The 12,393-nt window shown below is 45.5% G+C and overlaps 2 non-coding genes across 2 annotated transcripts; one reads left to right on the top strand and one right to left on the bottom strand.

Moving 5' to 3' along the window:
• Positions 1–1,695: 1,695 nt before the first annotated feature.
• Positions 1,696–1,777, bottom strand: trnas-gcu (transfer RNA serine (anticodon GCU)). The gene has a single exon. It is a non-coding gene; the product is annotated as a tRNA-Ser (tRNA).
• Positions 1,778–2,646: 869 nt separating this feature from the next.
• On the top strand, positions 2,647–2,735 carry trnar-ucg (transfer RNA arginine (anticodon UCG)). The gene is given in 2 exon segments: positions 2,647–2,683; positions 2,700–2,735. It is a non-coding gene; the product is annotated as a tRNA-Arg (tRNA).
• The last annotated feature ends 9,658 nt before the right edge of the window (positions 2,736–12,393 follow it).

The raw sequence follows: 12,393 nt of genomic DNA, 5'->3' as shown, positions 1-12,393 counted from the left end.
AATGCCGAAAGGCATCCTCCCGGGGATTCACTGATATCGGACCCGAGGGAGCGGTGTGCGGTCAGTTAGATGAGTGAGAGTGGGGAGTGAGTGTGTGGATTCACAGATACCGGAGCCCGAGGGAGCGGTGTGCGGTCGGTTAGATGAGTGAGTGTGTGGATTCACAGATATCGGACCTGAGGGAGCGGTGTGCGGTCAGTTAGATGAGTGAGTGTGTGGATTCACAGATATCGGACCTGAGGGAGCGGTGTGCGGTCGGTTAAATGAGTGAGTGTGTGGATTCACAGATATCGGACCCGAGGGAGCGGTGTGCGGTCAGTTAGATGAGTGAGTGTGTGGATTCACAGATATCGGACCCGAGGGAGCGGTGTGCGGTCAGTTAGATGAGTGAGTGCTGGGGTGTGCTCTGAGTTGCTACTCATGTGGATGTTTCTGGTGGGGTTCTGTGGTCGTTGAGCAATGGGCGTCTGCTGAGCGTGAGGGGTCAGTAGGGGGCTGCGGGAGCGGCTGACGTGCAGTTATGGGCCCACAGGATCAAGATTAGGTACCCTGGTCTTGTGTTGCTGCTCAAGCCAGTGCGGGAGCGGAGATGCAGCTTCAGTGAAGGTGGGGTGGTATGAGAACGGCTTCAGGGTCTGACGGGTGAGATATGGGCAGGGTGGTGTTCGACAGAGGTCTGCGGTCAGACCATGGAGGGGATTTTCATGTAGTGCTAGAGTCGAGGGCCAGCGGGCACAACCTCAGATAATGACGTCCCTTTAGAAAAGGACGAGAAGCAATTCCTGTAGACAGAAAGTTATGGATTTGTGGAATTTATTGCCACAGATAGCCGTAAAAGGCAAGTAACTGGGTATATTTAAAGCGGCGTTGGAGGAGGTGGACAGGTAGTAAGGATGTCAAATGTGACGAGGAGAAGGCAGGCGAATGGAGTTGAGAGGAATGATATGTATGACCATGAGGCCATAAGACATAGGAGCAGAATTAGGCCGTCTGGCCCATCCAGTCTGCTTCGCCATTCAATCACGGCTGATCCTTTTTTTTAACTCCTCATGAACTCCAGTTCCTAGCCCTCTCCCCGTAACTTTGGTGCCATCTCCAATCAAAAACCTACCAATCTCTGCCTTAAATACGCCCAACGACATGGCCTCCACAACTGGATGTGGCAATAAATTCCACAAATTTGCCACCCTTTGGCCAAAGAAATCTTTTTTTGAAAAGGCGCACTTCTATCCTGACTCTGTGCTCTCTCGTTCTAGACTCTCCCACCATGGTAATCACCCTTTCCACATCTACTCCGGCTAGTCCTTTCAACGTTCAAATAGCTTCAATGAGATCCCCTTCTCATCCTTCTGAATTCCAGCTAGTAGAGCCCCAGAGCCATCAATTATCCTTGTGAACGTCCTCTAGACTCTCTCCAATGCCAGCACATATTTCTAAAGATGAGGGACTCAAAACTGTTCACAAAACTGAAGGTGAGGCGTCAGCCGTGATCGAATGGCGGAGATCGGTCAGCCGAATAGCCTAATTTTGTTCCTATATCTTGTGGTATTGAGGCCAAATTTAGTGATAAATTAATGATGAATATTGCTTTTCATGACTCACATAACGAATTGTCTGGCGTCCCTGTGACAAAATTTGGAGGCTTGGATGTTTTAAAGTGACAGTTTCAAAGGTGTTCCCCCGTTTCACATGTCGCGACGAGGATGGGATTCGAACCCACGCGTGCAGAGCACAATGGATTAGCAGTCCATCGCCTTCACCTCTCGGCCACCTCGTCTGCTCTTCCCTCTCTTGTGTTCCGAAGTTCTGAATTTTTTCACAGCATTTAAAACTTCTGCTTAAGGTTCACACACGTGTGTTCAGATTCTATGCCGATTTACCTTGCTCGTTGTGCTTACCAGAATTCATGGAGGTGGATAAAGACAGTTTAGAGAGATTTGTTCATACCACAGGAAACACGGAATTAGTTATTTTATGCACTTTAGACGCTATGGACGCGTGGCATCAGTATCGATTCCGTGCTCTGTAACTCGGAGAAACTGTGAATGTTTTGAGTTGTAAAATGAGATAAATTTATGTTGAATTAAATAAGATTTCAATAGCTTTGTTAGCATGTTGCTCGATTTCAAGTAAACAGATATTATTGGAATTTGCCATTTGGTTCGAGAATGACGACTTTCCGTGTATTGGGCAAATGCAATAACCCGATAGTTTCCACATTACAGACACGATGACACGCTCTGCGCAGCCGCAGATCCGAACAACCTGACGCTGATCCGACACAAACACATGGCTGCTCGGCTCTGGAATACCAAACCAACGGCTGAAATACCTAAAAAGAGATCGAGCTCACTCTATCAATGATGTATTGAATATGGTCGACCATTTTCTCTTATTCTAATCCCAGAATAAAACGCCGCTGCAAGAGACAGTGGGATGTGCCTTTGAGAATTCCTTTCTGTGTGATAGAAACAGAATATTGAACAGCCCAGAGCAGGAATGAATGGAGAGATATTGACAACAGTGATCGAATGTTCACCTGGAATGAAATCACTGCATGCGAGTACTTTTAGCTCGGCGAGGAAATCATTCTACACGGGGAAACTCCTTGCAGCATTCAGCATGTTCCCCATTCTCACAGAATACGGCCGTGTGGCCTAATGGATAAGGCGTCTGACTTCGGTGCTTGGTTAGAAGTCATCAGAAGATTGCAGGTTCGAGTCCTGCCGCGGTCGTTTTGACAAACTGGCGGATTCGGTTCCATTCTGTCTCTCACTCTCTGCAGCATGGTTGTCTCAATTCCGCGTGGGGATTAATGGGAGTACTACACCCTCGGGGAAAACGTAACGCCTCGTATTCGTTGTATTCAACATATAATATTATTTGTCTATTCCGTGTGTATTTCTGCAGACACTTTCATAAACAATTGGTTGGAGCTTCTCAGACGCTCAGGAGGAGCTGCTGCTGGGAAGGTGAAGTTTATTTCACATTTACCTCCGTCTCCGAGCCCGCCTTATTGGCAAGAATTCATCACTCAGCGCTGACGGTACATTCTCCTGTCTCCAACCCCCCTCCTCTTCCTGGTTCTCTCCCTGCTCTGGGATATCTTCATCACTAATTGCCAACTAGACATCAACCACCTCAACATCAGGAATCCTCACTTCTCGAACTTTACCCCCTCTGAATACACTGCACCTCCAATCTCTCAGCACCAGTCCAAACCTTACCAACAATCCCGCAGACAGGGTGCTGCTGTTGTAGAGTGGCGGACTGACCTCTACCTTGCTGAGACACGGCGGTACCTCTCAGACACATCCTCATGCCTACACCTTGAATAATCCCGACTCCGGACGATCAGAGAACTGTCTCCGACATTATCACTGACATCACCAACTCTGGAGTACCTCCATTCCCTGTGGAAAACCCGTGGTTCCATTGCCCTGAACTGCTCTCTTCTACCTCCTACTCGATTCACAAGTCTGCATGTCTGGGTAGGCTCATTGTCTCTGCCTGCTCCTGCCCCACTGATCCTGTGTTCTCATCGCTCCAGTCCATCCTATGCCCCATTCTTCAGTCCCTTCCCACCGGCATTCCCAAACCTTCCCGTGCTCTCGATCTACTCACTAACTTTCAATTCCCTGGCCCTGACCGTCTCATTTTCTCTATGGATGTCCAGTGCCCCTATTAAAAGGGCCCTAAAACTTTCCACATTTCTCAAGGAAAGAACCAGCCAGTTCCCCTCCATCATCACCATCCTCCGTCTGACAGAACCGGTCCTCACAGCAACAGTTTCTCCTTCAGTTCCTCCCACTTACTCCAGATTCAGTGTGTAGCCATGGACACTGGCATAGGTCTCGGATATGTCTCCCTTTTCGTTGGCTTAGATAAGAGAGTCCACTAAATCAGGGTTTTAATTACAAATGAATGTTCTGTCCAATCCTTATCAGTTATTCTCTTTTGTTAGACATAGGAGGGAACTTAGTTCAATTTGTGTCTCATGAGAACTCAACTCCACATAATGTTCCCAAGAGACATCTGTGAGTCGTTAATCTAAACAAGCTGCAAGCAGATTCCTCAGTAAAGGACAAAACAGAAATGTGCACACTATCCAGAACAGAGCACACATAATTTCGCACTTAAATTTTAACCTGTTATTTACAAGAGTCCAAGAATCATTTCTTATGTCACCCAATCCCCTTAAAACTTCATCACCAGAGTATGGAAGCAGATGGATCTTCCTCTCTGACTGGAAGCCTGTGACTAGTTGTTTGTCATCTATATCAGTTATCTGGATGATATGGTGGTTAACTGGATCAGCAATTTTGAAGGTGACACCAAGATTAGTGGTGTAGTGGACAGCGAGGAAGACTATCATGTCTTGCAGTGCAATCTGGACCCGCTGGAAAAGTGGGTTGAGAAATGGAAAATGGAATTTAATGCAGACAAGTGTGAAGTGTTGCACTTTGGTGGGACCTACCAGGGTTGGTCTTACACAGTGACTGGTCGGGCACTGAGAAGTGTTGTAGAAGAAATGAATCTGAGAATGCAGGTCTATATTTCACCGAAAGTGGTGACTCAGTTCGATACGGATGGAAAGAAAGATTTTGGCACATTGGCCTTCATAAACCAAATTACTGAGTACAGGAGATGGATGTTATGTTGACTTTGTACAAGACATTGGTGAGGCCTAATTTTGAGTGTTGTGTGCAGTTTTGGTCACTAACCCACAGGAAGATGTAAAGGAGGTTGAAAGAGTTCAGGAAAAATTCGCAAAGATGTTGCCAGGTCTGGAGGACCTGGGTTATAAGGAGAGATTGAACAGGACAGGACGTTATTCCTTGGAATGTAGAAGATTGAGGGGAGATTTGATGGAGGTGTACCAGAATTATGAGGGTTATAGATGGGGTAAATGCAAGCTGGCTTTTTCCACTGAGATGGGTGGGTCTACAACCAGAGGCCATGGGTTAAGGGTGAACAGTGAAACATGAAGGGAAAATATTTCACACAGACGGTCGTCCAGGTGTGGAATGAGCAGACAGCCCAACTGGTGCATGCGAGCTCATTTTCAACATTTAAGAGGTTCGTATAGGTACCTGGATGGTAGGGGTACAGGGGTAGACAGTTTAAATAGTTCAACATAAACTAGATGGGCCAAAGGGCCTGTTTCTGTGTTGTACTTTTCTATGACTCTGTGATAAGAACATGAAATAATACTAATACTTATTTAATTCATTTTAACAGCTGTGCAGACCAACCATTCATCTGGGCAGAAGATGTTTTCATGGCTTTAAGACTGTGGCACTTTAAATTGACAGTAGATGAAAGAAAATCCCAGCTGTACGTCAACAAAGGGAGGAACCCATTCATCTGCTCAGACAGTTGGAATGGATTCAGTCGGTCATCTCAACTGAAGGTACATCAGCAAGTTCACATTGGGACAAGGCCATTCACCTGTTCTGTGTGTGAAAAAGGATTCAGTCGGTCTTCCCACCTGTGGACACACCAGTCAGTTCACACCAAGCAGAGGCTGGTCATCTGCTGAATTTGTGGGGAAGGTTTCACTCGGTTATCTGACCTAATGGCTCACCAGCGAGTTCACACCAGGGAGCGGCCGTTCACCTGCTCAGACTGTGGGAAAGGATTCACTCGGTCATCTGACCTAATGGCTCACCAGCCAGTTCACACCGGGGAATGGCCGTTCACCTGCTTGGACTGTGGGAAGGGATTCACTCAGCCATCTCATCTGATGGTACATCAGAGAGTTCACACTGGGGAGAGGCCGTTCACCTGCTCAGACTGTGGGAAGGGATTTGCTCTGTCATCTGCACTGAAGGTACATCAGCGAGTTCACACCAGGGATCGGCTGTTCACCTGCTCAGACTCTGGGAAGGGATTCACTAAATCATGTAAACTGAAGGTACATCAGCGAGTTCACACTGAGGAGAGGCCGTTCACCTGCTCAGACTGTGGGAAGGGATTTACTGTGTCATCTGCACTGAAGGTACATCAGTGATTTCACACTGGGAAGAGGCCATTCACCTGAGAAAATGTTGATACTTTATAAGACACCACTTAGGCTCCATTTAGAATATTGGGGACCTAGATCTCAGAAAAGGTGTGTTGTCATTGGAGAGAGTCTGGAGGATATTCAAGAAGATGATTCTGTGAAAGAAGCGGTTGAGATATGAGGAGCGTTTGCCAGCCTTGGGCCCGTACTGCTGCACTGACCTATGTTGAATAGATGGGGGTGGTGGGGGGGAGTTAAATCTCACTGAAACCCACCAAATGTGGATAGATCTAGATAGGGTGGATGAGGAGAGGACTTTTCATATGGTGGGGGTAGCCATAACAGAGGTCACAGCCTCAAAACTGAGGAGCGACCTTTTAGAGGATTTTATTCAGTCAGAGAGCAGTGAATCTGTGGAATTCTCTGACACAGACAGCGGTGGGGGCCAAGTCTGTGGCTACATTCAAGGCAGAAGCTAATAGTTTGCTGATCAGTCAGGGCATTACAGGACATGCCGAGGAGGCAGGTGTATGGGGTTGAGTGAGAACCGGGATCAGCCATGATAGAACGGCGGAGCAGACTCGATGGGGCTGAATGGCCTAATTCTGCTCCTATGTCTTATGGTCTTATACTGCCAGTGTCTTACACAGTGAAGATTGACACAAAACACTTATAATAACATATGGCCACTATTCCTTTGCTCTGTTACTAACTCGCCAGCATCATCTTCCAGCGTTATATCAACTCTTGCCTCTCTTTTACTCTTTATAAATCTGAACAACTTTTGATGCTTGATATTATTGGCTCACTTACCTTAATTTTTCATCTTGTATCTCCTGTGTGTTTTTTTTTTTAGTTGTCTCCTGTTGGTTATGTAAAAGCTTTCCAATCCTCTAACTTCCCATTAATTTCTTGTTATATTATACGACCCCGCTTTTGGTTTTATCAAAAACAGGAGAAAATCTGTGGATGCTGGAAATCCAAGCAACACATACACAAAATGCTGGAGGAACCTAGGAGGCCAGGCAGCATATATGGGAAATAGTAAACAGTCAACGTTTCAGGATGAGACCCTTCATCACGACTGGGGAAAAGAATGATGAGACGTCAGAGAAAGAAGAGTGGGGGTGAAAAGCGTGGAGGAAGTGGCAGGTGGTAGGTGAAACCGGGAGAGGGAGAGTAGTGAAGGAAAAAAACTTGTTAGGATATAATTTCCTTAACGAATCTCGAAAGATCATTGCTACTGCCTCCACATCTCTTCAGCCACCTCTTTCAGATCTCTGGGGTGTACACCATCTGGTCAGGTGACCTATTTACCTCCAGACCATCTCTGTTTCCCAAGAACCTTCTCCCGAGTAACATGACTTTACGCATTCTGACCACTGATATGTGGGAATTCCATATTCTCGTCAGGGTCTTTGACAGATGAGAGTGAGTGCAATACTTATTCAGTTGATCTGCCATCACCTTGCATCCCACCCCATTACTCCCTCTCCAGCATCATTTTTCAGTGGTCCGATATCCACTTCCGCCTCTCTTTTACATGTTTATATGTACCTGAACAAACATTTGGTATCCTCTTTAATATTACTGGCTAGCTCACCTATGTATTCTATCTTTCCCTTCTTAATTACTTCAGTTGCATTCTGGTTTTTAAAAGCTTCTGAATCCTCTAACTTCCTAGTAGTTTTTGCTCCATGTCCTCTCTTTGTTTTTTTATGTTGTCTTTCGTTTCTCTTGTCAGCCACGGTTTTGTCACCTTACATTTAGAATACTACTTCCTCTTTGTAATGTATACAGGGGAGATTGATAAGTTCGTGGCCAAAAGTAGAATGAGTCAATTTTAGAAAACCTTGCACATTTATTTTTCAACATAGTCCCCTCCAGCATTTACACACTTAGTCCAGTGGTCGTGGAGAAAACGGATCTTGGACCTCCAGAAAGTGTCCACAGCAGGGGTGATTGATAAGTTTGTGGCCTAAGGTAGAAGGAGATGAGTTATACAGCTCTCCTTACATCCACATGCAGGTCAACTCTGAGTGATTATGCAGGAAGTTTGAAGTTAATAACTCATCTCCTTCTACCTTAGGCTATGAACTTCTAAATCACCCCTGATGAGAACTACACACAAATTGCTGGAAGAGCACGGCATGTGAGGCAGCATCTATGGATGGGAATCAACATTTCGGGACAAGACGCTTCATCGGGACTCTTGATACCCACGTATCTGGAATATCAACAAGCAAAGACAATAAAAAGTAGTGCAAAGTAAGGAAAACCTTTGACAAAATTTAGTTGAAGGCTTAAACAAGAACCTGCCAAACAGAGCTCAATAGTTAACAAATACAACAAAGGTAATAAACACTTCCATCAATCCCGACATTGACTTTTTTTTATAAAAATATCTTGGTCCCATTTCAATCAATAAAATTTACAGAGATAAATAAGAACTTTAGAAAAGACTACTTACACTCAAACCCACTTAGATTAACACTACCATGGACAGAAGGAGGAAGAGAAATAACACACATGAAAAAAAAGGCAACCACACAACAGTCAGATAACACTTCTAAGTATATATTCTCATCAAAACTGAACTGGATTCAGCACTCCATGTGTGTATCTGCAACCGTGGTAAGAAATACAGACCAGAAAACTTAAATGAGAGCCCAACTCAGAAAAATGAATCATCACAAGGGAAGAAAACATTAACCAGTGGAATGAGTATGACCCTCCATGGGAGACATCCCAACGATCTGAGCAGACGAGATGTTGACAAGGAAGCATCGAGCACCTGACAGAGTTGGAGACCTCTTCCCAGAAACAGAGGGGTTCCTTGCAGAAATACAGGACAAGGTGGTTAACGAAAGGAAAGGGGAAAAAAAATCAAAAATACTTGAGATACAAAGTAGTAAGTGCAGAAAACGCTAGAGAAACCAGAAACAATCCTGTTGCAATTTAACTCAATCTGATTACTTACAAAGGTACAATCAAGTGGCATATATCATTCACCAAAATCTTGCTTTAAAATACAAACTCATGAATGCCCTCTATCACATCATAAAGGCACCAGAAATTCAAGCCTGATCTAGTTTTACAGTCAAAATATTAACAATTATGTGATAATCAATACAAGCAGGAACAACTCCCTCGATAGATAAAACCATTCCCAACCAACAGATGTTCCTCAATCAGTGGAGCACATCACCACGGGTATTGTTTGTGTCATCAGTCAGAAAACCGAAAGACTTTCTCTGCCAGTCAGCTTCCAAATGTTGCTACTCTGTCATCCGTTGACCCACCCCGCTGCTGATTCCCTTCTCCTCATCATATGTTCTTGCCCCTACCATCGTCCAGAGCCCCAAACTCTGCCCTGTGCAGACGTGCCTCTGGTTTCTGACCCTGCTCCATCTGCAGAGAATTCAAGGGAAACCTCTTCAATTAGAGTGGGACAGAGTGATATAGTGACAGCAGGCCTGAATAGGGATCTTGACGGGATGAAAGCCTGGGCAGACAACTGGAATGTCACCTTTGAGCCTACTGAGTGCAAGGCAATGGTGATGTCTAGGAAGAGGAATCCATCTAACCCCGACCTGTATTTTGGGAACTGCAAAATCCTTGGTATTAATATTGACAGCAAGTTGGTATGGGATAAACTCCTTTCCACTATTTCATACATGGCTGGACAAAGGCTTGGAGCTCTGTGGAAAATAGCATCCAAATTAGACAAAGAGGGCAGAGCCACGGTTTACAAAGCCCAGGTACGAAGTATCATGGGTGAATGCCTCACAGAGTGTCCTCAGCCAGCTTGATTCCATCAAAGAAAGGCTCTCAGGATTATAGGTGTAGATGAAATTGCACAATGCAGAATATACAAAATGCACACCAGCCACAGCCCTGCAGACCTTCGCACCATGCTGCCTTCATCTCATGAGAGACGGCGTACCAGACGATCAAGATTGTCTATGCCTGCTCAGGCTGTTTCTATGCCTGATGCGAGAACCCACACACCGGATAGAAGCTTCCTTCACTGTGCTATCAGAATTTGGAACAGCCTTCCAGATGCTGTGGTTGGAAACATCTGCGACGATGGGGTGCAAGCCTTCAAGAGTCGAGTGCACAAACACCTATCATCTCTGGGAGGGAAGTCACATGCTTCTTAAGCTATCATGAAGGGGACCAGGACGGCAATGCTTGGTTGTTGGCAAGTAGGGTTAATACCTGACTTTCAAGAGCACTTGTGAGTTATGTTCCGTCTGGACTTAGTCCTTAAACTGCTGGGGAACAGTGCGGAAAGAGCAGGTGCTGTTTCCTCCCGGTAGGGATTAGTTTTTAGTTCCAAGTGTTCCTGCCACGTTCTGTCACCCTGCAACCTTATCCTTCAAACTCTTTAAATTATGGAGGGCAGCCTGTGTATAAATGTCTCTCTCCAGCAGATTTCATCATGACTCCAGTATTTCTACTATGTTTTAATGTTTCTTACCTGTACATATGATTTTTTTTTTGTATTCTATCGCTGAGCAGCAGTGAACCTTCTAATTGGCCTATCAGAGTTCTCTTTGGGAACTAGTTGACTTGATCAGCATTTCTGATCTGGCTATTGTTCACGATTGCACTTAATAAAAAAAAACAAAAAAATCCCTCAGAGTGGTGACTGTTTGGAACCAATCCCACAAGGGGGGAGAGAGAGTTGAACAACAGGGGAGGATTTAAAAGGGCTGTCATGGAACTGAATCACTGGCAGGGTCCAGCCGGCCTGAGTTGACTCTCTGCAGTACACTAATTGTGTTATAAATTCACTAAGTACCCAAGACAGAGTTTAAAACAGAACTGATTTATTTGTCTAAGATCCAGAATATTAAATTCCAGTCCCATTAAAGGTGATTGTGCAGCAGAAGAAACTCCTCCCATGCCCAGTGACCAGGGTGCAGACTGGGTGTGGTGAGCAGCAGCAATAATTGCAGTGTTCAGCACCGACAGTCACTCTCAAAACTGCATTCAGCAACGGTGATGGACAAATATCCAGCATGCAGCTTATTGAAACATTCTCCCCAGTGTGAACCCGGTAGGGTGTCACAAGTGTAACATGCTGTAAGGTTTCACTGCTCATGGAATGGCCTCTCTGCAATGTTTCACTGCTGAGGTAATGGTTTCTCTGTAGCAGCAATGATTAGGTTACGAATAGACATAATAGGGTTTTGGAGCGCGGGGTTATCCAATGGCAGAAATGTTGTTCTTTCTTGTGAGTCTGGAAGGGAGATTTTCGCTGTATTTTGCCGGTGAGAGATGAGAAGACGCAAATGGAGAGAGTGGGCCCTTTTTCTTTTTTTTGTTTTCTTTACTAACCCTATAGTCAAAATAAGAATTATAATTCTCAATTATTTAATCACATATTGTGTACTGCTTGTTATTTTGGGGTACTGATTTGTAACAGAGGACACATCGTGCAGCATCCACCCAAACGAGATTTCTTAAGTTTGGCCGGGCTGGGGGGCTACCACCCCCTATATTAAGCTGCTAGCCGAAGCGAAAGTTTCATAAAGTTAGATAAGTGAGTGAATCGCTTCCCACATTCACAGCAGGTGAACGGCCTCTCCCCAGTGTGAACTCAGTGATGCACATTTGGTTGATGTAGCTGACAGAATCTCTTTCCAAAGTCTGAGCAGGTTGAATGGCCTCTCCCTAGTGTGAATTGACCGGTGTGTCAGTGGGCAAGATGACCGAGTGAATCCCTTCCCACAATCTGAGAAGGTGATCGGCCTCTACCTGATGTGAACTTGCTGGTGTCTCTGCAGATGAGATGACTGAGTGAATCCCTTCCCACACACTGAGCAGGTGAATGGCCTCTCCCCAGTGTGAACTGACTGGTGTCTCTGTAGTTGAGATGACCGAGTGAATTCCTTCCCACAGACTGAGCAGGTGAACGGCCTCTCCCCAGTGTGAACTGACTGGTGTCTCAGTAGGTGAGATGACAAAGTGAATCCCTTCCCACAGTCTGAACAGGTGAACGGCCTCTCCCCCGTGTGAACTCGCTGATGTACCTTCAGTTGGGATGAGCAAGTGAATCCCTTCCCACAGTCTGAGCAGGTGAATGGTCTCACCCTAGTGTGAACTTGCTGGTGTATCTGTAGAAGAGATGACCAAGTGAATCCCTTCCCACAGACTGAGCAAGTGAATGGTTTCTCCCCAGTGTGAACTCGCTGGTATATCTGTAGATCAGATGAACGAGTGAATCGCTTCCCACACACTGCGCAGGTGAACGGCCGCTTCCCAGTGTGAACTGACCGGTGTTCTTGTAGGTTAGCTAACTGTGTGAATCCCTTCCCACACTCTGAACAGGCGAATGGCCTCTCCCCAGTGTGAACTCGCTGATGTACCTTCAGTTG

This window comes from Mobula birostris, chromosome 13, assembly GCF_030028105.1.
Source record: "Mobula birostris isolate sMobBir1 chromosome 13, sMobBir1.hap1, whole genome shotgun sequence".
Classification (NCBI taxonomy): Eukaryota; Metazoa; Chordata; class Chondrichthyes; order Myliobatiformes; family Myliobatidae; genus Mobula; species Mobula birostris.
Note: the sequence above shows the minus strand (reverse complement) of the source record. Positions and strands in the feature narration are given on the sequence as shown.